The sequence below is a fragment of the Sceloporus undulatus genome, chromosome 1 (genome assembly GCF_019175285.1).
Source record: "Sceloporus undulatus isolate JIND9_A2432 ecotype Alabama chromosome 1, SceUnd_v1.1, whole genome shotgun sequence".
NCBI lineage: Eukaryota > Metazoa > Chordata > Lepidosauria > Squamata > Phrynosomatidae > Sceloporus > Sceloporus undulatus.
The window spans coordinates 341,523,569-341,539,066 of NC_056522.1; the positions used below are offsets into that span (position 1 = coordinate 341,523,569).

General features: G+C 40.6%; 1 protein-coding gene across 1 annotated transcript in view; it reads left to right on the forward strand.

The window, feature by feature from the left end:
• The window catches only part of TMEM63C (transmembrane protein 63C), a 120,739-nt gene that overhangs the window by 28,028 nt on the left and 77,213 nt on the right, over positions 1-15,498 (forward strand). Inside the window, exons 2-3 of the mRNA XM_042443438.1 lie at positions 1,549-1,772; positions 11,430-11,546. The gene's annotated coding sequence lies outside the window, so the exon portion shown is untranslated. The remainder of the gene's footprint in view (positions 1-1,548; positions 1,773-11,429; positions 11,547-15,498) is intronic.

A 15,498-nucleotide genomic window follows, 5' to 3' on the forward strand; every position in this document is an offset into this window, starting at 1 on the left:
ATGGTTCCCCGGTGGGTTCTTTCTGCATATTTCAAGATAACACAGCTCCCCTTTGCCTTTTGCAGCAGAAAAAATGGTGGTGTAAACACAGTAAATATGCCAAAATTAAGTGAAGTGCTCTTTAATCTGGGAGTTGCAAAGCTGCACTCCTGTTATATAGCAAGGTTGCTAGGAAATAATAATATTTTTAATAATAATTTTATTTATATCCTGCCTCTCCCTGCGGATTGAGGTGGGTTACAAAGAGAAACAAAACTAACAGTAAAATACATTATACATTTAAAATTCAGCACAATCCCTTTTCCCCCACCTCCCTCGCTGTCCTAAAGGACATATCAAAATAAAACAACACAATATAAGACACTGATTAAGATTAATTAAAAATCAAGTACTTGAGGCGAGCTGTCTTTCATGGAATTGACAGGAGCTATCAGTAACTAGAGAAAAGGGGGGTTAATCTGGAAACACCTGGAAGTTTGGTGTTAAAGACCAAGGTTGTTGTTGTTTTTTAACTTCTTGTTCATACTGAGATAAGTAGCCTCATGAGATAGTGTTTTTATCTCTAGTGGGTGGAGTCCATGGTTCCCTAGACAAAGACAGTGACCTATGAATGATCTGTGTTACTTAACAAAGGTGTGAGGTTGCAGAGTCTTTATGTGTAGTCATGGAGAATTGTTGCAAGGAGACAGTTGTGAAATAGCATCTGAAGGTCAACTGAGTGAAGAAAGTGAAGAGAGAAACATTGAAGAGTTTCTGGTTCCAGTTCATTTACACCCCAGCCCATTCCTTCCCATCTACAAATGTGTACAGTGCAGAACTGAAGTCAACTCATCCCCCATATTGGCCTTGTGCTCAGGTTGCTGTCTCAGAAGAATATCATCATAATTTGCAGGCTTTTTCTAACTAGACAGAATGCTACATAGCAGGACCAATCCCTTCTGGCATTTCAGTGTAGCAGTGAATCTTTGGTTGTTGTGACACTTGATTGTTCCTAGTTGGGATCAAGGAATATCCCACCCCACCTCTGTCCTTCCCTCCTTGTTGCTTGAAAATTGTGACCCAGCAAGCTTCCTGCTATGGGAACAATGATACAGTGAGTGCTGAATTGGATAGAGTTGATGAATTACTGCAGTGACAGGAGGATAGGGTGCGTAAAGTGTGTGTGTGTAAAAGATTTCCTCCCACGCATTCTTACTCTGTTCCAGCCGAGCATGATGCATGAAAGGCATAACCTGGAGAAATCTGCTTGTGTTTGCTGGCAGGGGGTTGGGGGAGCCCAACTGAAGGGACTGAGAATGATGCCAGTCATGCATTCACCAGGGGCTTCTTCTCTGGGGCCTCTGCTTCTTTGAGAGCAAGGTTACTCATGGCAATTAGAGATGGAAGAAGCTCTTTCCAGACTGCTGACCCATCCCATTCTTTGCTTGTTCGCTGAGTCCAAAAAGGCAAGGAGGAGGGAAAGTGGCCAATTCTTCATGCATCATCAGCTGCGTATACACCATAGCTGCCTCAGATGTACTGACAGCATTTTCCTTCTTCTGTCTCTAGAGGTCTTAGGGCACAGCTGCTGCTGTTGCTGCTCCTCCTGCTCTATGCTGAGAAGAGGCTCCAAGGCTGATTCTGGGAACTTTTTCAAGACCTGCCCGAGACAGAGAGCGAATCGCATTCACAAAGCCTTTCGCTAACCAGGACCTAAGAATTGTTCTGCCCTCCTCAGTTACACGTAATAACGTTACTGTTTGTGTTTTGGATTGCCCAGCTATTCCCATCAGGTATGTGGCCATTACTAGGTTTTGAGATGGGTGGGGTAAATTTGCAGGGGGAAATGTCAGTTTAGGGCACCACATCTTTATGCACTTAGGATTTCCAGCATGTCCAGAAAGTTTATTCCAAACTCTGCTGCTTCATATTTATTCACAATCAGGGAGTTAGAATACAAGCTCTTTGTTGGGAGGGACTGATTATCTTTGAGTGCATAATAATATTTAGATTTATATTAAATTCTTTCTACCAAGGCCTAGATCCATTGTTGCAATGGTGGGGAACGTTTAATCTCAAAAACAAGAATTTTGTCTCTGTTGGAGGTCACACCATTTTTTGACTAGAGAACTAGAGGACCCTTTTAGTATTCACCAACACTCTGTCCTGGGGAATATAGGCAGTTTAACTACAGCAGGTCTATCAAAGCTCAGTATGTATTGTGTTGACTGGCAGCAACTTGCCAGAACTTCAGATAGGAAAACTTCCTAGCCATACCCAGAGATACGTGGACCTGCAACTATTTGTATGAAGAGTAGCTGCTCTATTACTGAGCTACAGCTGTCCCTGATTCAGATGATGAAAGGTGTGCAGGTAGGGGTGTAGTTTTAAGCAGGTGTGGACAATGTTATCTTGGACCCTCATGGCAAGCCACTCTGAAGTCTTCTGGTGGCACAGTATGGCTTGTGAAGTGCAGGTTGGCAACGTGTGGTCTAAGAGCTTAATGATGGAGAAAGTCCATCATGGGCAGGAGAGTCTTCTCTTTCTGCAACATGATATATCTTGCAAATTTGAGAACTAGCAGGTGCATAGAAAGTGCTACAATGATATTAAAGTATTGTACTGTGTTCACATTGATGTTATCTGTTCTGTACTGCTGACTCCATTCCCATGTGTGGAAACTTTAGCTCTTCAGAGGTTTTGGACTACACCTTACATAATCTCACACTGTTGGCTATGATGACGAGAGTTGTGCACCAAAACATCTGGAGGAGAAATATTCCCTACTCTCATTTTATAGGGAACTCATCAGAGGAATTTGTTGGTATTAATTCCTGGTTTTATAGTGCTATAATCTACTTTGACTGCCATGTATGCAATCCTGGAGTGTGTAGATTTGGGAAGTGCTAGAGCTTTAGAGGGCTAAAAATTCTCTATAACCCACCCTAAAGTGCAAAGAATGGAATCATGACAGTTAAAGTGGAATCATAGTACTATATAGTGAGCCCTCCATATCCATGGATTTTTTATCCACGTATTCAAGCATCCATGGTTTGAAAATATTTTTAAAATATACAAATTCCAATAAGCAAACCTTTATTTTGCCATGTTATATAAGGGACACCATTTTACTGTGCCATTTTATTTAATGGGACTTGGATATCCACTGATTTTGGTATCCATGGGTGGTCCTGGAACCAAACCCCAGCAGATACCAAGGGTCCACTGTAATTGTGTAGTGTGAAAGACTCTGACACAAAGGTTGCTAGCCACTGTCAGCCATAAATTTTAAAGTACTGTATGATCCAGTGATCTAACATGAGCTGAAGTAGCACCCTGTTTTTCTAGATTCTGTCCAACATCAATTTTTACTCAGGAAAATTCCCTCCGTTCGCCATCATATAAGATTTCCAACTCTGCCTGTGAAATAGGATAGAGAATTAGAAAGATTTAAACTGTAGACTCAAGGGAGGGGGAAATCAAGCAGTCCTCCAGACAATGTTTAACAAATAATAGGGATTGAAATTACATGCTCTAAGTGCCCAGTAAGGGGGAAAGATAATGGGGTTCATCCAAACTATATTAATGGAAAAAATTCATCCCATGCAGATAGTTTTATGTGCAAGATATACTGAAACATCCCTGTGCTATACAGTTAGAAAGAGTCCCAGAAATACATTTGTACAACCGTTGCAACCTGCGCATGTGTTATTGTGCTTGTTTAATCTGTCCCCCTCACACAGTTTCCCTATTGAGGAGGGGAATTGCCAGCTCCATTATAAACAGACAGTATCCTTTGATAGTTGCTAGTGCTAGGATTCTGATGTGTTGACATCAGAGCATGGAAATGTTACTTTTTGGACTACAAGTTCCAGAATTCCCCAGCCAGTATGGTAACTGTTGGCAGAAGGATTAACCAATTTGCCATTTTTAAAAAATAAAGTCTCCAAATTCTGGTTGACAGCTGTCTTCTCCTTTCTCTTCCCAAGAGTACTGAGTTCTGGCAGCTACCATTCACTTACCATTGTGTTTTCTTCAGTGTCCCAAATGCAGTGACAGCTTGTGACTCCAGTGTCAGTGGGGTAGAGAATCCACTCAGGATTTTAATTTGAACTTTAAAAGAACTGTTCACTTTCATAAAAATCATAGAACCATAGAGCTGGAAGATATCACCACTGCTATCAATTCCCCTGCCATGCAGGAATATAAGGTCAAAGCATTCCAGACAGATTGCCATCCATCCTCTTCTTAAAAACCTCCAAAGAAGGAGACTCCACCCTATCTCTGATGCCTTTAGGGTATTTAGGCCCATTAGGGATGCTTAAGATTTATTATTATGGAAAGATTTTTTAAATGGCTGAAAAGCATTTTGTGAAAAATTTTACATCTCACTTTTTTCAGCGGAATGAACCAGGGAATTTTACAGTTGTCCTTCCAGCCCTTCATTTGTATAACTGCACCTGCATGAACCTCCTGTAACAGGGCTGTGATGAAAGGAATGTGGGCAATTGCAATTTGAGGAAGAAAGTTTGTGTTGCTGTTCATTACTATTTTATGGAGGCTAAGTAGAACTGCTCAGCTCCTTTGCATCCCACATAAACAATTAGGACTAATTGACTCCTAATTATTCTAAGAGAATGTATAGCCTGTTGAAGAGCACTTAGCCCCAAGACAAGTATAGTTATACTTTTCAAATTCATGATGGAAGCAGAGAAACAAAAGCTACTGCTTGTAGGCAGGGGGCTGCTTTGAAAACATACCTTCCAATGTATATATACCCTTGCAAGCCTCCACACAGGCAATTATAGTAGGCACTTTGAAGCATTCAGTTCTTTGACTTGCCCAAAAGTTCTTATCCAAGCCCCAGTGGTGCTAGTTTTTTCAGCAGGCATTTGGAGCAACTTTTTAAAAAATGAAAATTGGTGGGGATGTGGAGTGAAACTGACAAGACAGGAATTGCTTTGTGGATGTAAGAAGATTTCTGCTTGGGATGCACTCAGCCACTACTAAAGGTGCTCCTGCTGAGATGGTCTTCCCTTGCAAATGTTCTTCGCTCAGACCTATTGTTTCCCCTGAGAAACTCTCCTCTTAGCTAGAGCTGGTTAATATATATATAGATATTGATGTATGTGTTGAAGTTGCTGGCAAAACCACCTTTTTGTATTCCTTGCCTAAGAAAACCCTGCCTGCATCCACACTACAGAAATAATCCAGTTTGACATCACTTTTAACTGCCATTGCTCAATGCTGTGGAATTCTGGGAACTAGTTTTGTGAGACATTTAACCTTCTTTGTCAGAGAGCTCTGGTGCCACAACGAGCTACAATTCCCAGAATTTCATAGCATTGAACCATGGCAGTTAAAGTGGTGGCAAACTGGATTATTTCTACAGAGCAGATGCAGCTCCTATGAAATTAAGAGGGTCGCCTGAAGCTGACAGGTGACTTGAAGGTGGGTGTGTGTGGGTATAAGCTCATAAGTGGGTTAAACCTTTCTTTAAAGCTTTTTGACCAGGAATCTAGAATTCCACTAACCTTTTCCAATCTGTAACCTCCAGATGTTTTGGACTATATGATCCATCTCCAAATAGCATGCAAGTTAAATTGTAGTCCAAAATGTCTGGAAGGTTCCAGGTTGAAAAACAGTGCTTAGGTCATGGGAAAGCGTTAGGTAAGAGGTTGCATAATAATAAAAATCATATAATTATAAAAATATATCCCCTTTCAGATTTTGCTTTTCTTTTATGGAGCTCCATATTATTTCAACTGCTCAATGTAACTCTGAGCCTCCTAATTTCCCCAGTGTATTCAGGATAATGATTTTAACCTTTTTAACTCTGATATGTCATCTCTTTTGTTGTCCGCCATTGTTATCTGTTGTGTGTGTGTAAGCGAGAGAGAGAGAGAAAATAAAAGAGGAGTGGCTGAGTTTATGCTGTAAACCTGTATTGCTAGTCTAAACTTCATCTTGTTCCCTTTTTTGACTTAAAAAAATAATGTTCACACATGAAGATTCATAATAATCAGTTTCAGACCTTTTTGCCTTGTGAGTAAAGTTGTCTTTTCCATATTCATTGTACTTGTTGTTCTTATTGTTGTGTGCCTTCAAGTCATTTCTGGTTTATGGCAATCTAAGGAACTGATTATGGGGTTTTCTTGGCAAGTTTCTTCAGAGGGGCTTGCCATTGGCTTCCCTTAAGGCTGAAAAACTATGACTTGCCCAAGGTCATCTAGTGGGTTTCATGGCCAAGCTAGTAATCAAACCCTGGTCTCCAGAGTCCAACACTCAAACCACTGCACCACACTTTCCATATACTATATATTGTGATCTATTTGGAACTGGGTTTCTTTTATGGAAAGAAGGTATGTAATTTAAAACAGTAGTATAGCTCTCCAGCAATTATTGGACTGCAATTCCCATAAGCCCCAGCCAATGATGAAGACAAGGATGGAGGATCATGAGTGTTGCAGTCCAACATCTGGAAGTCTATATGTTCCTCATGCCTGGATTCAGGAATGCTAGACTGGCCAAGAGCCCACAGCTCTAGTAGAGCTGCCAACACTGCTTTGCATAGAACACTAAAGATGGTCCAAGGCATTTGGAGCAATTCTGGTTGCCTGCCCTGCCACTAATTGAGAATGTGTTTCCTAAGAGCTACCCCCTCCTGCCACAAGCATTATATCTATAATACAAAATTTTAGGTCTGATATTGCTATGCTTTTCCCCCTTACAGTATGGATGATGATGATGGCTTTTTGTTATTCTGTGAGATTTCCTGTAGTTGCAACTGGAATGATCTCATAGCTATGAGCACATGCTGATCTGTGAACTTGCCTGGAATGCTCTGCAATAATTAGATTTTACTCAGAGATGACACAGCATTAAAACGAGAGTGCTTAGCAGCACCATAAATTTGACAAGTGCATGAAGAATGCAGTTCTCAAAGGATCCAGTTGTAAGCAGTCTGGATTTTGAGAGGTGATGTGCTGGATTTTATTTTATTTTTAATCATTAAGAATTCAATTGCTGGGGAGAAGTCAGCATATGTGAAGGCTCCTTTGTTTCATCATGTACTGGTTACTGTTTTTCCCCCAGACCCAAGGAAGCTCCAATTAGGTCTGTAGTTCTGCATCTTTTTTGTTTTATGGAGCCCTTTGAGAATCTGATAAAACCTATGGGTTTTCTCTCCCCAGAAAAACACATAGAAACATACAGAATTTTTACAACAGAAATTTTGCATACAGTTTATTTTACTGCATTAGAGACTGATTTCCTTTACAAAGATTTAATGTAAGTAAGCCCTGTTGGTTCCCATGCCGGGGAAAGGTGGAATATATATTAAATAAATAAAAATAAAAATGACTGAAAAAAAACCCAAAAATATTACAATGAACCCTGGAAAGATTAAATTTTTACCTTGAAGTTCAATGTGAGTGGAAAAAAATTCTGAGTAACAGGAACACAATGGCAGGAGAGGACGTCATCAGACTTGGGTTACAGACTCCCTGAAGACCATCCATAACTTTCTTGTTAACCCCAAATTAAGTACATTTGAGTTACGGCTATGATCCTGCTGACAATTGCATCATTTATGGTTTAAGCCAAGCACAACAATAGCTAAACAAACAAGAAGCAACCTAATACAAATTGCAGTGATTATTCAAGCACCGTGAAGCTAACAATATGAGCCACAAACAGTGTGTTGATGGAGCTGGTTAAGATCAGCCATGACTAAGCTGTAGAAAAGCATCCCCCAACCACACTTTATCAAGGGAATATTGTCTCTGAAGTTACAAACTCTGAAAATGAGGCTGGAGCAAGCTTGTTTTCTTCTGCTCCATGGAATAGGACACAAAGCAATAGATGCAAGCTACAGGAAAAGACACTCCTTCAGAGAGTGGTAGAGTCTCCTTCTTTGGAGTTTTTTAAACAGAGGCTGGATGGTCATCTGTCAGGGGTGCTTTGTGTATTCCTGCATGGCAGAATGGGGTTGGACTGGATGACACTTGTGGTCTTTTCCAACTCTATTACTGTATTCTATTATTCTTTATGTTCTTGCAAAGAATGGGCATTTAAATAAGGCTTAAAGCCTAAGGATCTTGTGAAGAAATTCAACAAAGACTATTAATTGATTTTATAATTTGCAGGGCAGGCAACTTAGATGTACATGAAATGGCAGGAACATCTGAATGACCTGCTAAAGCACATGAAGGGAATGTGAGTGTAGCCCTCCAGGCACTGTTGGTCTACAACTTACTGTCCATCACCATTAGATATACTTGCTAAGACTGATGAGAGATGCAGTCTAACACAATTTTGAGGCTTCATTTTGTGCAACCCATGTGCTAAGATTACTGGAGCCCTAGATCCAAAAATGTTCATTACCTTGGAGGACAAAATGTATAGGTCTTTTCTCAGCTGCACCACCACCCTCAGATCAGAAGATATTTAGTGCAGTTCTGAATATAACCCTTGCTAAATTGAGATTAAATCAAGAAGAGCCAGCATTGTATACTGGTTTGAGTATCAGACTATGACTCTGGATATCCAGGTTCGATTTCCTGCTGGGCCATGGAAGCCCAGTTTGTGACCTTGGGAGAGTCACACAATGTCAGCCTCTGAAAACCCCATGATAAGTCAGAAACTACTTGAAGGTACAAAGCAACAACAACCAGTCATGCCATTTTTGTCTGGCTCATCTGAGATGTTAATTTTAGGTTGGATCAGGAATGGTCAACTGTGACAGGGGCCAGGTTTGGCCCTGTGCACCTACAGTGAGCTACAGCATCAAATACTGCCAAAAAATCACAACTAGCAGTCACATTCAAATGCATTTTGTGGTAGTGAAGATGATTTAATCTTTCATTCCTCAAGGCTTGCAGGAGCAGCAAGTGACCTTTTTTTTTTGGGGGGGGGGTAATTTCTCTTTCTCCTCCTCCCTTCAGATTGGGGGATTCTTTGGAGGATAGACTGCTGCCTACCTCTTCAGTATCATACCAGCTGGCAATCTGTTTCCAGACAAAATTCAAAGTGCCTGTGATTATCTTTAAAGCTCTATGTGGCTTGGGTCCGGGCTGTTTGAAGGACTCAATCTCCCCTTATGAGTCCATTAGAGCTCTGAAATACTCTTCTCTCTGTACTACCATCTTCTCAAGCTCCTTTGGTGGAACCAAGAGAGAGGGCCATCATGGTGGCTGCTCTTAAACTTTGAAACTCCTTTCCTAGCAAGGCTAAAATGGCTCTTTTCTTGCTTGCTTTCTGCCAGCAAGTTAAAACATTCTTGTGCCATCAGGTTTTTAGCAACTGAATGGGATGGGCTTTTAAAACTGTCCTGTGCTGATTTATGCTTTGTCCTTTATAGTCTTTTTAATTATTTTAAAAATGTTTTTAACTTTATAAATTGTTTAATTGTCTTTTAAATATTTTTTAATATTTTATTTAAGATTTTAATTGTATTGTTTTTAAATATGTTGTAAGCAACCTTGAATCCAATTACTGGGAGAAAGATGGGATATATATGAAATAATAATAGTAATAATAATAATAGTAATAGTAATAATACTCCCTCCCCCTGCTCACGAGCCAAAAGGAATAAGCACATCAAAGAGGAAATGATGTGGCATGTACTAGAATGGTTCTGTCTCTTTTAGGATTTTACTGACAGCAGTTTAGATTTGGTTGCTTTTTCTGCAGAGACATAGTTTGGATTTGCATCGTTTATTTTTCACTGTGTAATTCATGAGTATAGTTCACAGGGGAAAGTAAATATTCACCAAGGGGGAATGAGAAGTCAGAAAGTATTCTCAGACATGGTTGAGATGCAGCTGATGAAGGCAAGCAACATAGGCATGAGATACCACCTTGGGAACTGTCTACTTAAGTGTAGGACTGACAGGGCCAGTTCTTTGGGGATATTTTGTGCTCAAGCCAGGCATCCAGCCAAATGTCTACTCTGTTTTCGCTGGCAGGCAAAGACCTTCTTATTTAAACAGGCCTTCGGCCTTAACTGTTTGAGGTGGAGGGACATACACTAGGGGTACTGTTCTTAATATATAATAGGTATTTTATGCTTTTAATTTTTTTAAGTAACATCTTAAAAGTAATGTTTTAATCGGATTGATTGTTTAATGCTTCTTTGACTTTCAAATGGCATATTATTTTAGCTATTTTGTTTTAACTTCTGTTGTAAGTTGGGTTTGGTTCCATTTTGAAAGAAAGGAGGGATACAAATAAAATAAAATAAAATAAAATAAATAATCAGTACAAACCTCAGTCATGTTTTGTCTGTAGCAATGAGCTCATGCTTGCCTAATCATGGCTATTTCCTTTGAAAGGCATTCAGATGGGAGCATGTTCCATTCCTGATAACCACTCAAATTAATTTACACGTGAATGTGAAAGGAGTGTGTGTGTGTGTGTGTGTGTGTGTGAGAGAGAGAGAGAGAAAGAGAGAGAGAGAGAGAGAGAGATGCCTTTTCATTTGCACAAAGCAGAGCAAATCTCATGTTATTGGCACAAATCATGTTTTCTTTGTAGGCTGGTTTAGAGCTGTCATCCCCAACAGAGTGCTTTTCAAATGGGTCAGACTGCATCACATGTGGACAAATGTGGAAGGGGCAAGGGCAGCTTTTCATCCCCTCAACCTCTGGTAGGGCTATCAATGGCGTCCAGTGCAATTAGAAGTAATGTCATATCACTACTAGTTTCAAAATTGGTCAATATTGAGCAGATTTTTCTAGGTTCCCCCACCCCACGTTTTGGGGTAGAGAAGGACATTGAAGTGTTTCTGCACTCTTTTTGACCATTTTTGATCTACCTGGGCAGTTAAAATTATGTCTGAGATTTTGAGGGACTTTTGGGACCATACCATAAGGCCCCAGGGGCCACATTTTGCCTACCTCTAAATTATTGCTTCCATCATCTCTAACCATTGGGAAGGCTGGTTGAGAAGCACCACAGTACCATGTTTCTGGCTCTGCCATACAACTTGCCTCCTGACAAAAAAGGCCACATAGCCAGCTACATGTGTGGAAATGCCATTTTTGTCCAATGAATGGCCCTGTTACTATCAGAAGCAAGAATCACAAAGGTATTTTCCACTTGTGTTTTTTTGCAGGAAATATTTTTCTTTTGTTTGGGGGGCAATTTGCTCTGCGTGGGCAAAAGAGCAGAACTAGATGATCCTTGGAATCTCTTCCAACTCTATGATTGACTGTATGTGAAGACAGGCTTGTTGGACTGCTTTTGACAGGGGAAAGAGGAAGGAGGAGGAGCAGAATTATTTACACCAAATTGACCTTTGCATTTTATTCTTTATTGTTCTTTTGAGTTATCACAGTGTGCCTTCAGTTCCATATGGCTTTTTGCCACTGAGGTGCTCTGTATCTCACTTTGTCTGCAGAAGAGTACAGTTAACAAAGCATTTTATTGTATGTGGTTTTTGCACATAGGAATAATCAAGGGCACTGTGGAGCTCAGTGTGTGAGCAGAGCTTCGGAAGAGTGGAGGATGAAGCTTTGAGCGCTCCCGTTGAACCCTTGATATCTGAAGTTGGGACCTCTAACACGGTAATTTTCCTCTAATTACTTGGAAATAACACTATGTCTTCCTACTTAATGTTTTAACTCTAATCTAATATATTTGTTACTTTCATTGCATCCTTTCTGCAGTGAATTCAAGGCAGTTAGAGATATACCTCAATTAACGAAGTAGAGGTATTCCTGGGCATGACATCTTCAAGAGAAAATTTGGTGCCAGAGACAGAAATAAAAGAGAAAGAATAGTGTTAGGTTCTTACACCACAAGAAGGAAGAGTACTTTAACATATTTAAACAAACCTTTTGTTCAACACTAACAATACACATACTTGAAAAGAAATGGCTAGGTTAGGTAAGCCATGCATAAGTAGACAAAAACATATTGATTCTTCTAAAGACTACTCAAAGCCTTCTTCCATTATACAGTGTGCCCACACCAAACATGGGTTTGCCATACGTGGCTTTGAGCTTACACATACAGCAAGCCCAGGAGGACAAAATGGCATAAGAGTGTGCCGCCATAGGAATCAATAGGATTCCAGCATATACGTTTTTCCCCCTATGGGGGGGGAGGATCTGGAACAAATCCCCCACGTATAGGAAGGGCCCAATGTACATCCAGGGATGAGTTTTTTCTTTCACCAGCCTCTACTTTTCTTAATGATGTCCATTTTGGTGTGCACTTAGGGATCTATGCTTTTTTTATTTTAAAAAAACATGCTGGAAGAAGCTGGTAAGACAGGCTTACCTGGTCTCCCTTTTCTCTCTCCAAAACAGAGACAAACATGCTCAACAGGGATTCTGGAGGCAATTGCTGTTTACTTTGCCAGTTGTAGGCAGCTACAGTAGGATAGTCTAGAATCCCATTCTTTCTCCATCCCATTCTTTCCCAACTCCTAACCTTGGAGTTCTGGTGGCGCAGTGATTAAATGCCGGTACTTTGAACTCACAATGTTGTGAATTCAGTCCTAGGAGCTCCAAGGTTGACTCAGCCTTCCATCCTTTCATAGGCTGGTAAAATGAGTATCCAGCTTGTTGGGGGCAATTAGCTTACACATTGGAAATGGCTTAGAGAGTGCTGAGTTAACTATTGAGCAGTATAGAAATGTAAATTCTATGGTATGCTATGTTAACTCAGGCGTTATTCCATTGTTCACTGCAAACATGTTGCTGCAACCTGACACCCAAAGTCTCTCCTGTTCTCCATCTTCTCAGTGCTGATGCTGCAAAAAAAAAAAGCAGCTTCCACATAGACAAATGGAGAGTTGAGCAGGTATAAAAAGACTTTATTTTTTAAAAAGGTTCACTGCTATAGGATTTATTAATTCAGGTATTCCTGTACATAGCTTTCTTCCATCCATCTATATCCTCACGACAATCCTCTGTGATAGGTAAGGCTCAGAGTGGCTGGCCCAAGGTCTCCCTTAGAGTTTCAAGACTTAGTGGAAGTTTGAATTTAGCTCTCCCAAGTTCCAGTCCTACACTTTACCCACTACATTTGGCTTAATGTTGATCTTCCAAAACTGTTTTGATGGGCCACTTTTATCCTATACCTGTATTAGTGTGCCTTTGTTGCCCTGAATATGGTGCTTTGTGACCAGGTTGTACCAATGTTGCCATGTAGCTGCCTTCTGGGAAGTTTGTGGGGAGTGGCATATTGTATAGTTTCGTGTCTAAAATACCCAAACATTAATTTGCTCTACAGTAATTGTGCTTGTTCCTTGTGGGTTGATTTACTGTTCTATTATTATTATTATTAACCTTTATTTATAAAGCGCTGTAAATTTACACAGCGCTGTACATACAGTCTTTTTAACTGGACTAGTTCTTGTTCTAGGGATGCAAGATTTCCCTATGTGTCTTCCTTTATGAATTGCAAAATGTTGATGTTTCAAGTCAGCTTTGTTGTCAGCTGCCAAGATCTGTGTAACAGTGAGGCATGATGAAGGATAGATATATTAAATAACTAGTCCACAAGGGGAACACCAAAATTAGAAAATAAGTGAGGATAAAAGGGTGAGAAGAGGTGTTAAATTTATTGAGATTGCTAAAATATGTGGGTGTTAAAATCAGACAAAAATTAAAATAGCTAAAAGGTAGGAAGGAAAAAGCCTGGTTTAAAAAGCTGGCATGAGTCAAAAGTGTGGGGGGAAGATGAAGATCCAGATGGAATCAGGAAATAAATTATATGTTACCTTTCTCAAAGCAAGTAACTGTAACATGGATTTGTAATTGGTTGTCCAGCCAAACCCAAAGGGTGCTCAACAATGGCTCCTTTTCATCCTGGAGAGAAGTGACCAGTGGGGTCCCACAGGGTTCTGTCCTGGGCCCAGTGCTATTCAACATCTTTATCAATTACTTGGATGACAGATTTGGAGGCATACTTATCAAATTTGCAGATGATATCAAATTAGGATGAATGCTAACACCCCAGAGGACAAGATCAAAATTCAAAATGACCTGAATAAACTAGAAAGTTGGGCCACAGCTAACAAAATGAAATTCAACAGGAAGAAATGTAAGATACTGCACTTTGGGCAGAAAAATGAAATGCACAGATATAGGATGGGGGACACCTGGCTGAATGAAACTACGTGTGAAAGGGATCTAGGAGTCCAAGACCACAAGTTGAACATGAGTCAACTCAACAGTGTGATGTGACAGCTAAAAAGGCCAATGCAATTTTAGGCTGCATCAATAAAAGTATAGTATCTAAATCAAGGGAAGTAATAATGCCACTATTCTGCTTTGTTCAGGCCCCAGCTGGAATACTGTGTCCATTTCTGGGCACCACAATTCAAAAAGGACATTGAGAAACTAGAGTGTGTCCAAAGAACAGCAACTAAAATGGTGAAGGGTCTGGAAACCATGTCCTATGAGGAACAACTTAGGGAACTGAGGATGTTTAGCCTGGAGAAAAAAAGGTTAAGAGGTGATATGATAGCCCTATTTAAATACTTGAAGGGATGTCATATTGAGGAGGGAGCCAGCTTGTTTTCTGCTGCTCCAGAGACTAGGACCCGGAACAGGTTCGTAGCTAGGCTGGGGCAACCAGGGCACCATCCCGAGGCCCCCAGCCAAAGGGGGCCCCAACCAGTGGTGCACCAAGATGGCAGCTGCAGCGCACGGTAGGACTCAGGAGCGTGTGAATGCTCCACCCTACCAAGCCCTGCTTTCTGCCCCAGGGCTCCTAAAGGCCTAGCTACGGGCCTGACCCAGAACAATGGATGCAAGCTCCAGGAAAAGAGATTCCACCTCAACATTAGGAGGAACTTCCTGACAGTAAGGGCTGTTCGACTATGGAACACTCTTCCTCAGAGTGTAGTGGAGTCTCCTTCCTTAGAGGTCTTTAAGCAGAGGTTGGATGGCCATCTGTCGGGGATGCTTTGATTGTGATTTCCTGCATAGCAGGGGGTTTGGGCTGGATGGCCTTTGTGGTCTCTTCCAACTATGATTCTATGATTGTAAAGACTGTTTCCTTTCATATGAAAAATGCATTCATATTTTGTTTATCAGGGGAGAATCCATTTTTATTTTGTCTGTCTGCTTTTATTTCATTTTGGTACGTCTACCATCTGAGCTGTCATGGGTGGAGGAACTGAAGGAAAGGCTTTCATGGTGGTGGTGCCAATGTTCTACATACTGGAAGTCCTAGTGGTCTTTCTTCAGTCTGATTTATGGTACCACATAGAAACAGAATCTTTAAGATGTGCTTTAAGGTGGAAATTTCCTGATTTGGGTATCAGCTTTATTTTAAAAAATGTTTAAATTTGGACACTGACACAGGGATAACCATGGTGATCATAAGGCAAATTGCAAAGTCCATATTGTGCTAATATTTTAATTAGGCCAACTAAAATGGGACAGAAATCTGCCTGAGAGCACACAGGTCTCATTGTCAGTCACTGATGGTTTAAAGCAGGCAGGAGTGAAGGGGGGGAGGGTAATGTTGTTGCATGTAGCAATACAACAATCTGCATGT